Source organism: Peromyscus maniculatus, chromosome 7 (genome assembly GCF_049852395.1).
Source record: "Peromyscus maniculatus bairdii isolate BWxNUB_F1_BW_parent chromosome 7, HU_Pman_BW_mat_3.1, whole genome shotgun sequence".
NCBI classification, from domain to species: Eukaryota; Metazoa; Chordata; class Mammalia; order Rodentia; family Cricetidae; genus Peromyscus; species Peromyscus maniculatus.
Window position 1 is genome coordinate 53,536,018 of NC_134858.1, and position 13,346 is coordinate 53,549,363.

The window sequence follows — 13,346 nt, forward strand, 5'->3', positions numbered from 1 at the left end:
ATTTGCAAAAGTGATCCGGAGCCTCAAACTCACACTTGGCGTGCCAGGGGCCACAGTTGGATTCCTAAATTGCTTTGAGAACCCATCCAACAAAAGAGTATGACTTGGCAGGTTACAATGCAAACAGCTAGAGCTCAGCACCTGTTCCCCTTAAACAGCACATCATTACGGTTAACAACAACAACAAATCTCTCTCATGAAGCAAATGCTAATCTCATGATGCTTCACCATGGAGCAATTTAGAAGAGTTATTATATGAAATGTGCCAAAGCCAGAATTTATGGTTGATGCTTATTTGGCAAATATGGTTGGCACTGTTAGCTGTTAAAAGGCATGTATGCAAATAAGCAAATAAAAGTTTTTAAGCTCTCAGACTTAAATATTTACATTACCACAAATGTACAAAGATAAATGTTTATATGTATACACATATAATGCATTTCAGGAACGCACTTTTTAATGTGACTATCAGAAAACAGTTACAAAGTGGCATTATTTCTTTATGGGCCTCAGGACAGACACTTAAAAATGAATTCTGACATAATGTTAATGGGGTACAAACACTACTGTGGAAGTTTCTCTGCCCTATTGCTACACAAAATGAATAGTCAGCACCCTAACAACTCAGAGCAAGCTTATCTTTCCCTCTCACCAAAACACTTCTCACAACACTGGAAACCAGCCAAGCATAAATGTCGGTCCCACATAGAAGCTGGGAGAAAGGAGGACTGCACATCAAAAAGCTTGAAAGAAAATAATTTGACATTTCCCCCACATAACACAGTCATGTTACTCTCTCCAAAAAGAGACATGATAAAATATTTTCTCTTCTTCCCCTCTGACATCTATGGGAAGTGGATGTTTGTTTTTTCACATAGTTTGAGAGCTGGTCATTGCCAAAACTCACTGGCAGTGGTATGAACTCTGCTTCCATTGTTAACTGTTAATCTCTCTGATAAAGCTACTCACTCCTATCCTGGAAGCCAAGAAAATGTACCGCACCTGCAATTAGAGTTTACTGAAAAAGTCACCAAAGAAGTGCCAGGCACTTTGGAAAGTAATTAGGGTAGCCAGTGAATTGAAAGATCTAAAATGCTCTTGAGATTACAAAAGAAGCCATCATGAAGTGGGTATCCAAGATTGCTCATGGAAAGTTTTACCCTTGTGGATAATTCAAGTTTGGGCTTTCTGGGTTTTTGGTTGTTTTTTTCCCCCCACTTTGCAGAGAGCAATATGTGTTCTCTTGACTACACACTTCATTTATCAGGGGAGATAAAGGAGGGCCACTGTGGCTGAACAACAACAACAAAAAAAAAACCACAAAAAAACAAAAACCAAACAGGCTGCCAAACAGAACACTCAAAGCATTTCCAATTCAGGTGAAAAGGCTGTTCATGTACATCATCCAGTGACCTAAAAATAGTCTTTTATGTAAGTCGCCAAGTATTTAATTGAAAGTGTAATCTTACCACATTCAACAGAGGCAAAGAAAAATGCACTTGGTTTTCTATAGTAAGGCCAATAAAGATGAAATCATAGTTTTCCTCTAACTCATCTCTATCCTTCAACGCCAGCCTTCCAATAACTCCATTCCATAGCTCTGATTCCTAAATTTGGGTCCTTTAAAAAGCGGACTGCAGAAATGAGACCTGGGGGAAGGAGGGGGGCTCCTCTTTTCTATTGCTCTCAGCAGTCATTAATGTCCAAGAACGAAATCAAGCTCTCCAACGGATAGTGCATAAGATGGGGAAAAAAAACGAGAAGGGGAGCCAGTTCAGATGGCAAGTCCTCTTCGAAGGAGGAAAGGAAAGATACAAGAACCCGTAAGTCAAAGGGCAAAGAAAAAGCAAAAACAAACAAACAAACAAAAAAACCTGTCTAACCCGACCTCTCCAAATCCCAAAGCCCTAAGCAACCCAGTAAGTCCGCGCGCGTTCGGGGCTCAACAGCCAGAGCGTGAAGTGAGCAGGCACAGAGCCACCGGCTCCGTCCTGACTGATGCTGCAAGGCTGAGCCCGATCTCCCCAGGTCTGGGAGCGGGATGACCGTACAGACTTGGCAGAAGCCCTTCCTGCCCCAGCCTCCCGCGTCCAGCTCCTCTAAGGCTTCACTTTCCCCTGGAGCCTCGCAGCCCAGCCCCGGGAAGTCCCTAGCCGCCGGGTTCCAACTTTCCCTCCTCTGGGGGGCGCCGCGCTACCGGGACCATCTCAGCCAGGGTAGCGAGGCCTGGGCCGACGGGGGGCACGAGAGGGCTCGCGGCGCCCGCGGGGCGCGTGGGTGGCCGGGACGCTGCAGCCCGCGCCCTGCAGGACGCACCGGCTGCCGAGCCCCTGCGGCGCCGCCCAGTCCAGATTCCCCTAGGTCCGCGTCCTCACCTCGAGGCGACCCTGGCCCCCGTAAGCCTGCGCGCATGGGAAAAGGGACCGGAGGGTACGTGGGCAACCCTGCCCCGGTTACCTGAGGGGAGCACACGCCGTTGCAATGATCACCAGTGCCGCCCGTCCCGTCCCCTTTCTGGTGATCGCGGCCGCCGCCACCGAGCAACTGACACAACTAACTAACTACTCGCCGCCGCGGAGTCCACAGCGCGCTCCCGGCCGCTCGCCGTCCGCCCAGCCTACCAGTCAGCTCGCTCCTCCCCACCCCACACGCCGCCCCGCCGCGCGCACCCTCGACCGCTTCGGTTCTTGAGATAGCGCGCGCGCGCGCGCGCGCGCACCCAACCTCGGCCTTCTCCCCAGCTCTCCACTCAGCCCCATGGGAGGAGCTGCCAAGAAGCCACGCCTCTCTGCATGCCAATATCCGGAGAACAAGACCTAGGGAAGATTTGATTGGCTGAGGGGCGGGGCCAAAACGAGAGGGCGGGGCGACCGGGACCTTGAGCCCACGTGACGGGGAATTTGGGTTCAATTAAACGCCCGTGGGAACTAACAGCGCAGTTTTGGACCTTTTCGGGGCCTAATCATCTATGCCAGCCAGTCGTCAAGTACAGAATAGGTGTTCTCAAAGATTCTAGTATGTAATAGTTACCAATTTAAGTCCCACTATTTTTGAGAGCCGTGGCTACGAAAAAGAAAACTACATTTCCCAAGAACCTTCGCGAAAGTGAGTCTCACCTTGCGTAGTCACGTAGCCCTTCGCCGCATTGGGCAAAATAATCCCTTCATTTCTCTGAAAGTATCGGGTATAGTATTTCACGCCTCTCCTCACCGGAACAGTTCTAAGTACTACCACGTTAAGAGAAGTTACCTATCTGGAGGTGACTAAGTGATTGGGTAAAGTAAGAAAAGACACCAAAATAAAGTGCTGCGGAGGAATTTCCGTCAAGCTGTGAGACGACGGAGTGAAGAGTGAAGGCGACTGAGAGGGGCTGAGGGAATTGTCCTCTGGGCAAGGGACGTTCACTAGTCCCCAGGCCCCTGCCTGCCCCTGTCGTCAGCAGGTTAGTAAGCAAGACGAGCATGGGGGTGGCCACAGTCGAAATGTCCTTCCCCCTTTGAAGATCATCCCTCTTTTGCTGCTGCTGCTGTTATTGGTTTGTCTTGGTTTGAGGCCCACTGAATGGGGGCGCCTCACTTCCGGTTGGGGGAAGGGAGACATGCTGTCATGGGGAGGGGGAAATATAACTCACTTCCTGTGGGGTAGGATGGTGTTTTGGGGGGTGTCCAAGCCACTTCCCGTGCTGAGAGACAGAAAAGGTGTTGGTTTGGGCCGTTCTCAGAAATAGTTCCTCCAGCCTTGGGGGTTGTTTTCAAGTCACAAGTTCGGCTCTTCGCCCACGCTGTGATAATCACCAGGCCACGATTAGAAGTTATGTGTTTTGTCTCTACGTGTAATATGGAAAATTTCCCCCCAGCAAGATTTTCATAATGCTTTCTCCACAGAATTCAAAACACCTCGTTAAAATTCTCTGCAAGACTACATACTTTGTAGTGGGACTCGTGAGGGGCCCTCTCTTGCACCCTTGTCAAGGGTGTCCTTAACTGGGTGAAGTGGTGTGGTCTCTGCCCAGACATGGAAGCAGGAACTCTTTACCCCACTCTTTCTAAGGAGGTAGTTTATTAGTTTGGGGACCAAATGGTTCACATAAATTACGAGGCATTTTCATTTTTGCAAAGGGAGAGAGTATCATAGCGCAGTACTCAAATTTGATGTTCCATGAATAGATGCAATTGGTGTGTTACCTACTGAGACCTTAGGACTGAGGATTTGCCCCATGCCTGAGAACAACATCATCAACCTAAATATTGTTTTCATGTAGCTTATGTGTGGCATTTATGGAAGATGCATTTTATTGCACCCCCCCATTGTAATTTAATTGAATTTGTCGCTGATTTAAAACTGAGGTCTATTTATGGTTTTAAATCATGGCACAAGGATGATGGGTTCAGCTCCCGTGTTGAGTAGGGGAAAGAACAAATGGTGAATGAAGACAGAATTTTGTCTTCCTGTATTCTGCTTTTTTTTTTTATTTCTTTTCTACAAAAAGCGGTATCTGAAGTGGTAATAAACCAATTTTGATTCCGTGGCTTCTCTTGTCAAGCAACACAGCATATGAGTGTATTTTTGCTGGCAGAAGCAGTCTATTTGGACCTTATTTTGTGAAGTCTCGACCTTTTTACACTTGGGATAAATTGAACCTAAAATTGCATTGTCTTCCAATATTAATATGCATGTATTTCTAATTTCATAGTTTGCACTTACAGTAGAAAATATTTTAAACTAAACGTAAAAATAATTTTTTTACCTTAATGTAGACTTTTTTTTTTTAATCACTCTTAGTCCTAGAAACATATATATGGCACACATATGAACTCACAGAGACTGTGGCAGCATGAACAGGGCCTGCACAGGTCTGCACTAGATGGGGTCCTAGAGTTAAAAAGAGAAGTGGACACATGCCCCCAGCCCTAACCCACAAGCTATCTCTAATTGATAGCCACTTGCAATGAACAATTAGTTTTCTCTAAAGCAGTCTCACTGTGGAAACAAACCACTCTTAAGGACAGGCCCCACACCCAGCAGTAGATGAGCAATACAAAATGAACTCAATGCATCTTTGGAGATTCAGTGGTTTTTTTTTTGGGTTTTTTTTTTTTTTTTTAAACCATACAGGTCCTTTGAATACATGTTATGGCTTCTGGTTTTGGGTTTTAATGGGATTCCTGTGTCTGTGAACATGTGTGTCTCTGCATCTATGAGTTTCTTGTGGTTTTTTTTTTTTTTTTTTTTTCTTTCCCCCTTTGGCTCTTTTTCTTGTTTGTTTTGTCCTATTCTGATATGTTTTTGTATTTTATTATTCCTTAGATGCCTGTTTGTTTTCTAATAAAGACAGAAAGAGGTAGAGGGAGGAACTTAGAGTACTGGGGGAGGGGCAGGGAACTAATCAAAATATATTTTTTGAAAAAAATCTATTTTCAATAAAAGAAAAAACAAATTATTCTTAGACTGGAAGTATAGCTAAATAATAGACCACTTCCCTACTATATATAATATGAGCCCCTGAATTTGGGGTCTGATACCAGTATTGACAGGAGAAAAAATAATAAAATAAAATCAGCCTGGCCAGGTATGTTGGCGCACCCCTTTAATCTTAGCGCTTGGGAGACAGAGGCAGGCAGATCTCAGTGAGTTCCAGGCCAGCCAGACATACACAGTGAGACCCTATCTCAAAAATAAATAATAAACAAATCAGTCTGATGGGCTGGGGATGTAGCTGAGTGGTTGAGCACTTATCTCATATGAAAGGACTTCCGTTTCATCCCCAGAACCAACAACAAAAAATCTGAGATGCTAAAATCAGTATTTGAAAGACTACAAAATTGCTGCAGTAATTTTAAAAGATAAGGTGAAATATTGTCTATGGTTATTGATAGAAAGTTAGGGACATGTACACTGAACCAATTGGGTATTAATTGACTAGAGAGAAAGCATTCACACTCTTCTACATTAATGTAATATACTAGATGTAATCACCCTGAAAATTAACCATATTAGGAATTGAAGTTTACCACAGCTGAAGCAAGCCTAAGGGTTAGAGCAGTGGTTCTCAGCCTACGGGTCTCCAACCCTTTGGGGCCACTTATCAGATATCCTGCTTATCAGATCTTTACATTATGATTCACGACAGTAGCAACATTACAATTAGGAAGTAGCAACAAAGTAATTTTATGGTTGGGATCATCTACAACATAAGGGACTATATTAAAGGGTCACAGCATTAGGAAGACTGAGAACTAAGGAAGATGGTAGAACTAAGTGAGAAAGGGAGAAAATAATGTCATAATATTGGTTGAGGTACAATATTGGTATTACCTTTTGAGAACAGTTTTGGAAAGCAAAGGGGTTTATTAAATTTATCCTGAATTCGTGGAAGACATGCCATGTAATAGAAATAAGACAAATTGCATTGGAAAGACTTGTGCGGCTTGAGGAACTGTCTGTTGAGAAGAAAGCAATATAGAAAGTACATATCAGGGAGATGTTTTGTGATAAGTGACAGTTATTCATTGGTCCCATCAAAGAAGAATTATTAGATACGCTGGTGAAAAATAGAGAAGGAAGCCTGTGTAGCCCGTTCCTCCTCCTTTTAAGAATCCTTTCTGTGGGAAGGCTTATCTTCTTCCAAGGGATTTCTCCCCCCTTAAATGCCTAGTGTTGCTTTTTTTTTTTTTTAAACATGTTCCTAGTGTCAAAATTGGGAAAAGGAAAACCATTTGCAAACATACTGTTGCTTCTTTCAGTTAACAAATTTTAGATTTTTATTTCACTACCTGCCCTCTATGATAAAGAAGTTGTTGATTCTTTTTAGAGTATTTGGAGTAAATAACCATTTTCTTTTCCTTAAAGCAGTCATTGCATGAGCTGCTCCGGGCAGTTTGAAACATTAAAAGAGTAGACCAAAATTCTCAAGACCATTGCACTGAAATTTGATCATCCGCAGAGATGCTACATAATGCAAAGCCTATTTTCATCCTTTTGTTTACCCTGTCCTGTAAAACTGATACTAATGTTTTATAACAGGCAGCTTTACTTGGTACTTTGGTAATGGCAAGTTTTTTGGTTTCTGCTTTGTAGTTGAGGGCTAAAGGAAACAATCTAGCAATTTAAATGATTTTACATTTATTGCTTTGCTGTCTTTTATTTCTGAACTTCTGTATGTATTCAAGTGGAATTCCTTTTACATGGTTTTTCATGATTTCAACAAAAACTGCATACTGCTTTGTATCAGTCATGTTCTAGCTTCAAGTACAGGAAATACAAATAACCATATTCTCTTGGAGCTTTCTTCCTACTTGATGGACCAAAGCTAGAATTTTGCTTACTTGGTGTTCGTAAGTGAGATATGTGTTATAACCACTGTTCAAGCTGGATTAAGATGCATTCCTAAATTTGGTATCTTTTAATCTTGATTCCTAAGCCATTCTAAAATTCGTTTTTAATATTTCCTTTATTGTTGCGTGTATCATGGTTTTTCTGTTTTAACTTGCTTTGTACTCTGTAATTATAAGTGAACAGTAGGGAGAATTGGAGATGACACTGGCCTAGATTCAGAGCTAGTCTTTGTATTTTATTAGCTTCATCACCTTGAGCAGTTAGCTTCCACGAGCTTCAGTTTCCCTAAATGGGAATCCCTGGGAATCACTTGGTGTAGTCCTGGTAATAGGAATTTGAGGAATGGTATTATTTACCTCAGTGGTTCTCAGTCTTCCTAATGCTGTGACCCTTTAATATAGTCCCTCATGTTGTAGATGACCCCAACCATAAAATTACTTTGTTGCTACTTCCTAATTGTAATGTTGCTATTGTCGTGAATCATAATGTAAAGATCTGATAAGCAGGATATCTGATAAGTGGCCCCAAAGGGTTGGAGACCCGTAGGTTGAGAACCACTGCTCTAACCCTTAGGCTTGCTTCAGCTGTGGTAACTGTTGGGATTCACCCATTTCTCCTTTAAGCTCACACACAGAATACAGCGGTAAGTTCATTGACATTCTGCCTTCTGTCAGCATGCTCGCTAAGTAGTCAGTTTCTTATGAGAAGGAAAAAAATCACCAATCAGTTGTTTTACAAACTATATTTAATAGAAAAGATTCAAGAAAAAAATAAGAAATCACTAAAGTACTTTAAATTGTTTTAGGAAGACTTTCAACTCATTTTCCCAAATATTAAGGCCCCTCACATTATGTCTTTCTTTAGGTTTGAAACTGGATGATGTCTGAGGGGAAAATTCTGTACTGTACCCAGCCTTTCTCTGTCTGACATACTTCTACTTTTCCTGGGGATCCCCATCTGTTATAAAGTTCTGCCCTGGGGCCTGGAGAGATGGCTCAGAGGTTAAGAGCACTGACTGCTCCTCCAGAGGTCCTGAGTTCAATTCCCAGCACCCACATGGTGGCTCACAACCATCTGTAATGAGATCTGGCACCCTCTTCTGTGTACATAATAAATAAATCTTTAAAAAAAAATACAATAAAATAAAATAAAGTTCTGCCCTGTGCACTCTCTAAGTATTCCATTCAAGAAATATTTTCTGATTCTGTCTTTGTCTCCCTCTACTCCAAATCTTCTATGTTCTGTCTGTTGATCCTCCCGAGTATTCTGTGCCTTTATTGTTGCACTTAATATCCAGTGTTCCTGGTGTTTATTTTAGTTGTTATTATTATATATAGAAAATGTCCTCCCAGAGAAGGCTATATAGACTGTTCATCTCTGGATTTGCTGTCATACCTGGAACAATGTCATATAGACATTGATTTAATATTTATGAAATATATAATTTAACTGGCACTAGGGTTGTAATGAAATTAACATGTAACTTTTATCTACTATTTATGCTCAGCATGAAGGATTATGGCCAGTACACAGTAGATACTCATATGTCTGTAGAATGTGTGGTTAAATCATTATGCTCCCATTTGTAAGCATTCTGTGGTGTTACTGTCATATATTAAACATCTGATATATGTTCACAGCTATGAGAGCTGATCTCTGCAGTCAATGTAATTGGTAAAAAGTAATTTGTAACTTACATGTGGACTCATCTAAGTGAATGATGGGAAGGTCAGCACACATAGTATTGGGAGAGATTTCCCTGCTGTCCAAACACAGAAATTAAGTAGATTTTTAAGCATTTTACATGCATGAAAACATTTTGATCATACTCCCATTACGTTGCCCTCTCCTCCTGATCCCCTTCTTTCCCAATACATAGTCCCCCTTTTATTGACATGTGTTCTCCCTCTCCTAAAATCCACATCTGAGAAAAAATATGATACTTACCTTTCTATTTTGCTTAGCGTAATGATCTCCAGTGGGAACATGATTCTGTTCTTCCTTATTAATAAGTAATATTTTATTATAGATATATAGGTAGGTAGGTAGACAGATAGATGGACAAACAGACAGACAGATAGATAATACCCAAGAATAGTATAGCTAAATCATGTGGTTGTTCTGTTTGTAGGTGTGGGGGGGGGAGTGTTTATTTGTTTTATTGTTGTTTTTGAGCCAAGGTCTCATTATGTTCCCTATGTAGACCAGGCTGGCCTTGAACTCACAGAAATCTACCTGCCTCTGCTTTCCAAGTGCTAGGATTCATTGCATGTCCCAACCTGACATGCTGTCTTCTTTTGTTTGGTTGGGTTTTTTGTTTGTTTGTTTTTGTTTTTCTGCTTTTTTGATGATAACCTTGCTAAGAAAGATGACATGGAATTTCATTTACATTTCCCTAATGACTCAAGAATTGGACATTTTCAGCATTGCTCTGATTTTTTTTTCTTTATGCCTCAATAAAATTCCATTGTGTATATATACCTCATTTTCTTTATTCATTCATCAGTTGATGGACATCTAGACTGGCTCCATTGCTTAGCTATTGTACATAATAAACATGGGTGTCCAAGCATTTTTAATTATGTACCCGAGAATGGTATGGCCAACTCATGTGGAAATTTTATTTTTGTTTTGTTTGTTTAGCTTGTGTGTGTGTGTGTGTGTGTCTGTCTGTCTGTCTGTCTGTCTGTGACTGTGTGTCTCCACTCGCACAAGTGCATCCCAGTGTCCTATTTGTGCATTTGCAGAGCCAGAGGTCAATGTCAGGTGACTCCTCTACCACTCTCCATTCTTTTTTTTTTTTTAACCTGTCTCTCGCCTAGAACTAGCTCACTATTTCAGGTGTCAGCAAGCCCTTGGTTCACCTTTTTCTGTTCCTCCTGCAAGGCTACCACACTGGGTTTTTATGTGGATGTTGGGATAAGGATCAGGTTCTCATGCTTGCATATCAACAACTTTATTCACTAAGCTATATCTTTTAGCCCTATGTCTTAGTTTCATTTCCTGTTACTGTGATAAAATACTCTGACAAAAGCAACTTAAGGGAGAAAGGGTCTATCCAGTTCACAGTTCCAGGTGACAGTCCATCGTGGCAGGAAGTCACAGTGGCAGGAGCTTGATGAAACTGGTCATAACACATCCACAGTCAAAAGTAGAGAGCACAGATTTAACACATGCATGTAAGTGTTGAGCTTTTTTCACGCATATGCAATCAAGAAACTCCTGCTCAGGCAGTGATGCAAGGAATGCCACAATGGGCAGGTCTTCCTCCTGGTCAAGATAATCACCCATAGACATGCCCAAATGCAAGCCTAATCTAGACAACCCCTCACTGAGACTCCCTTTCCAGGTCGTTCTATCTTGTGTCAGGTTGATGGTTAAAACTAGCCATCACACCCCGATGTTAGCTTTTTGAAGGCCCTCCACCACTGACTTCCCTGCTGGCTGCAGTAGTTTACATCCTCACTAGCCCTATGCCTGCCTTCTTTCCTCACATCCTTGCCAACATTGGTTGACATTTTCTTGGTGATGGCAGTTCTGACTGGGGTCAAGTGGAATCTCAAACAGAGTTTTTGTTTTCTTTTGTTATGTGTACAAGTAATTTGCTTGCATGTATGTCTGCACAACATGTGTGCCTAGTGCCTGCAGAGGCCAAAAGTGGGTGAGGGATCCCCTGGAACTAGAGTTAGAGACCATTGTGGGCCACCATGCAGGTGCTCTTAACTATTGAGTCATCTCTCCAGTCCCTCAAGACAGTGTTGCGTTTTTCTGAAAGCCAAGGATATTGACTGCTTTTTCAAATATTTATGGGCTATTGTAGTTCTTCTTTTTAGAAACATTCACTAAAAAAAAAAAAAAAAAGAAGAAGAAGAAGAAGAAAGAAAGAAACATCCACTCAGTTCATTAGCTCATTTGTTGATTGGGTGATTCTGGTTTTCAGTGTTTCATTTTTTGCAGTTCTTTATCTATTTTTCTCATGTACATCTTGATAAAGATTTTTTCCCCATTCTGTAGTCTTCTCTTTTACTTTGATGATTGTTTTGTTTGCTATACAAAAGCTTTGGCTTCTTCCTTCCCTACTTACCACCCTTTTATTTATTTCCCTGGTCTACTGTTCCAGCTAAGACTTTAAGCACTATGTTGAGTAAAAACAGTAAAAGTGGCCACTTCGTCTCATTCCTGATTTTAAAGAAAATGCTTTTAGCTTTTCTTTATTTACTATAATGGTGGCTATAAGTTGAAATAATGTTGGGCTTGGGGGGCACTTTTTGTTTGATTTGGTTTGGTTTTTTGAGACAAGGTTTCTCTGTGTAGCCCTGGCTCCCTTGAACTTGCTGGGTAGATCAGGCTGACCTCAAACTCAAAGAGATCCACCTCCCTCTACCTCCTGAGTGCTGGGATCAAAGGTGTGTACCACACCACCTTGCCAAAATAATGGTTCTTGTATTCCTAGATTTTTCACAGCTTTTATCATGAAAGGATGTTGAACCTTGTCAGAGGTCTTTCCTATGTCTATTGAGAGCATCATGTTATTTCTGTCAAGCCTAATTGTATATTACATATTTGATTTGAATATTTGGAAACCAGCTTTATATCTCTGGGATTGAACAAAGTTGGTCATGATATATACTCTTCTTCCTTTTTACCCATGGATTTATTTATTTTGTTTGGGGAGAACACACATGTAGGGGTCAGGACAATTTATAGGAGTTGGTTCTCTCTTTATACCATATATGTTCCAGGATTGAACTTGGGCCATCAAGTTTTGTCTTCAAACACCCTTATCAGTTGAGCCTTTACCTGGCACATGTATGATCTTCTTCCTATGTTCTTTAGTTCAATATGCAGGTTTTCTTTTTCTTTTTTCTTCCCCTCTTCCCCCCCCCCCCCCCCCGCCGCCCCCGAGACAGGGTTTCTCTGTGTAGCTTTGCGCCTTTCCTGGAACTCACCCTGTAGCCTAGGCTGGCCTCGAACTCAGAGATCCACCTGCCTCTGCCTCCCGAGTGCTGGGATTAAAGGCGTGCATCACCACCACCCAGCTCAATATGCAAAATTGAGAATTCTTGTATGTATATTCATCACAGAATTTGGAGTATCCTTTTCTTTTTTGTTGTGTGCTTACCCTGTTTTGGTATCAGGGCCATGTTAGCTTTGGAGAATGAGTTTAGCAATGTTCCTTCTCTTTCTAGTTTGTGGGCAAGTTTGAGGAGTGTTAGTGTTATTAGTTACCTTACAGGTTTGGTAGAATTTGGTAGTGAATCCATCCACTATTGTTTCCTCGTAAGACTTTTTATTCTTAAATTGTTATAGACCTCTTTAATTTGTTTGTGGCATCTTGATTTAATTTTGGCAGGTCATATATGTCTATGTGTTTATTAATTCTTCTAGATTTCCTAGTTGCATGAAATATAAGTTTCAAACTATTCCCTAATAATCCTCTGGATTTCATTGGAGTCCGTTTTTACTCCTCTTTTTCATCTCTAATCCTTTATTAATTTGGGTTTTTCTCTTTATTTTGGTTAGTTTAGCTATGGCTGTGTTAATGTTTATCTTTTCAAAGAACCAACTTCTTTTGTTTAATACTTGGAATTTTTAGAATTCCTTCCCTGGCTTCTTCAGTGGCCCACTGGCTTTCTAAGAGTGTGTTGTTCTGATGTATTTGTATAGTTTCCAAAGTTTTTACTTGTTTTTGATTTTTAGATTTATTCTACTATGATAAGATCACAAAAAAATGTTTTCTTTTATATTTGTTAAGATTTATTTTATGATCTAGAATGTATATTTTAGGGAAGGTTCCAGGAGCTGTTGAGGAAAATGTGCATTCTATATATTTTAGATGGAATATTTTGCATTTTACCTGTTGAGTCCATTTGACCTATGTTAAAAAGTTGTTTTTTAATTTATTTTATTTATTTATATTTTATGTATGAGTGCTCTGCATATATGCCTGTACACCAGAAGAGGGCATCAGATCCTATTACAGATGGTTATGAGCCACCATGTGGGTACTG

At 41.1% G+C, this 13,346-nt stretch overlaps 2 protein-coding genes across 4 annotated transcripts in view; one reads left to right on the forward strand and one right to left on the reverse strand.

The window, feature by feature from the left end:
• The window catches only part of Peak1 (pseudopodium enriched atypical kinase 1), a 225,918-nt gene extending 223,326 nt beyond the window's left edge, over window positions 1–2,592 (reverse strand). For both annotated transcript variants that reach the window (XM_006971552.4, XM_016004414.3), the window contains exon 1: window positions 2,458–2,592. The gene's annotated coding sequence lies outside the window, so the exon portion shown is untranslated. The remainder of the gene's footprint in view (window positions 1–2,457) is intronic.
• Window positions 2,593–2,662: 70 nt separating this feature from the next.
• The window catches only part of Hmg20a (high mobility group 20A), an 86,419-nt gene continuing 75,735 nt past the window's right edge, over window positions 2,663–13,346 (forward strand). The window contains exon 1 of one of the 2 annotated variants that reach the window (XM_006971551.4): window positions 2,663–3,442. The gene's annotated coding sequence lies outside the window, so the exon portion shown is untranslated. The remainder of the gene's footprint in view (window positions 3,443–13,346) is intronic. The other variant, XM_042280979.2, reaches the window with a different exon arrangement.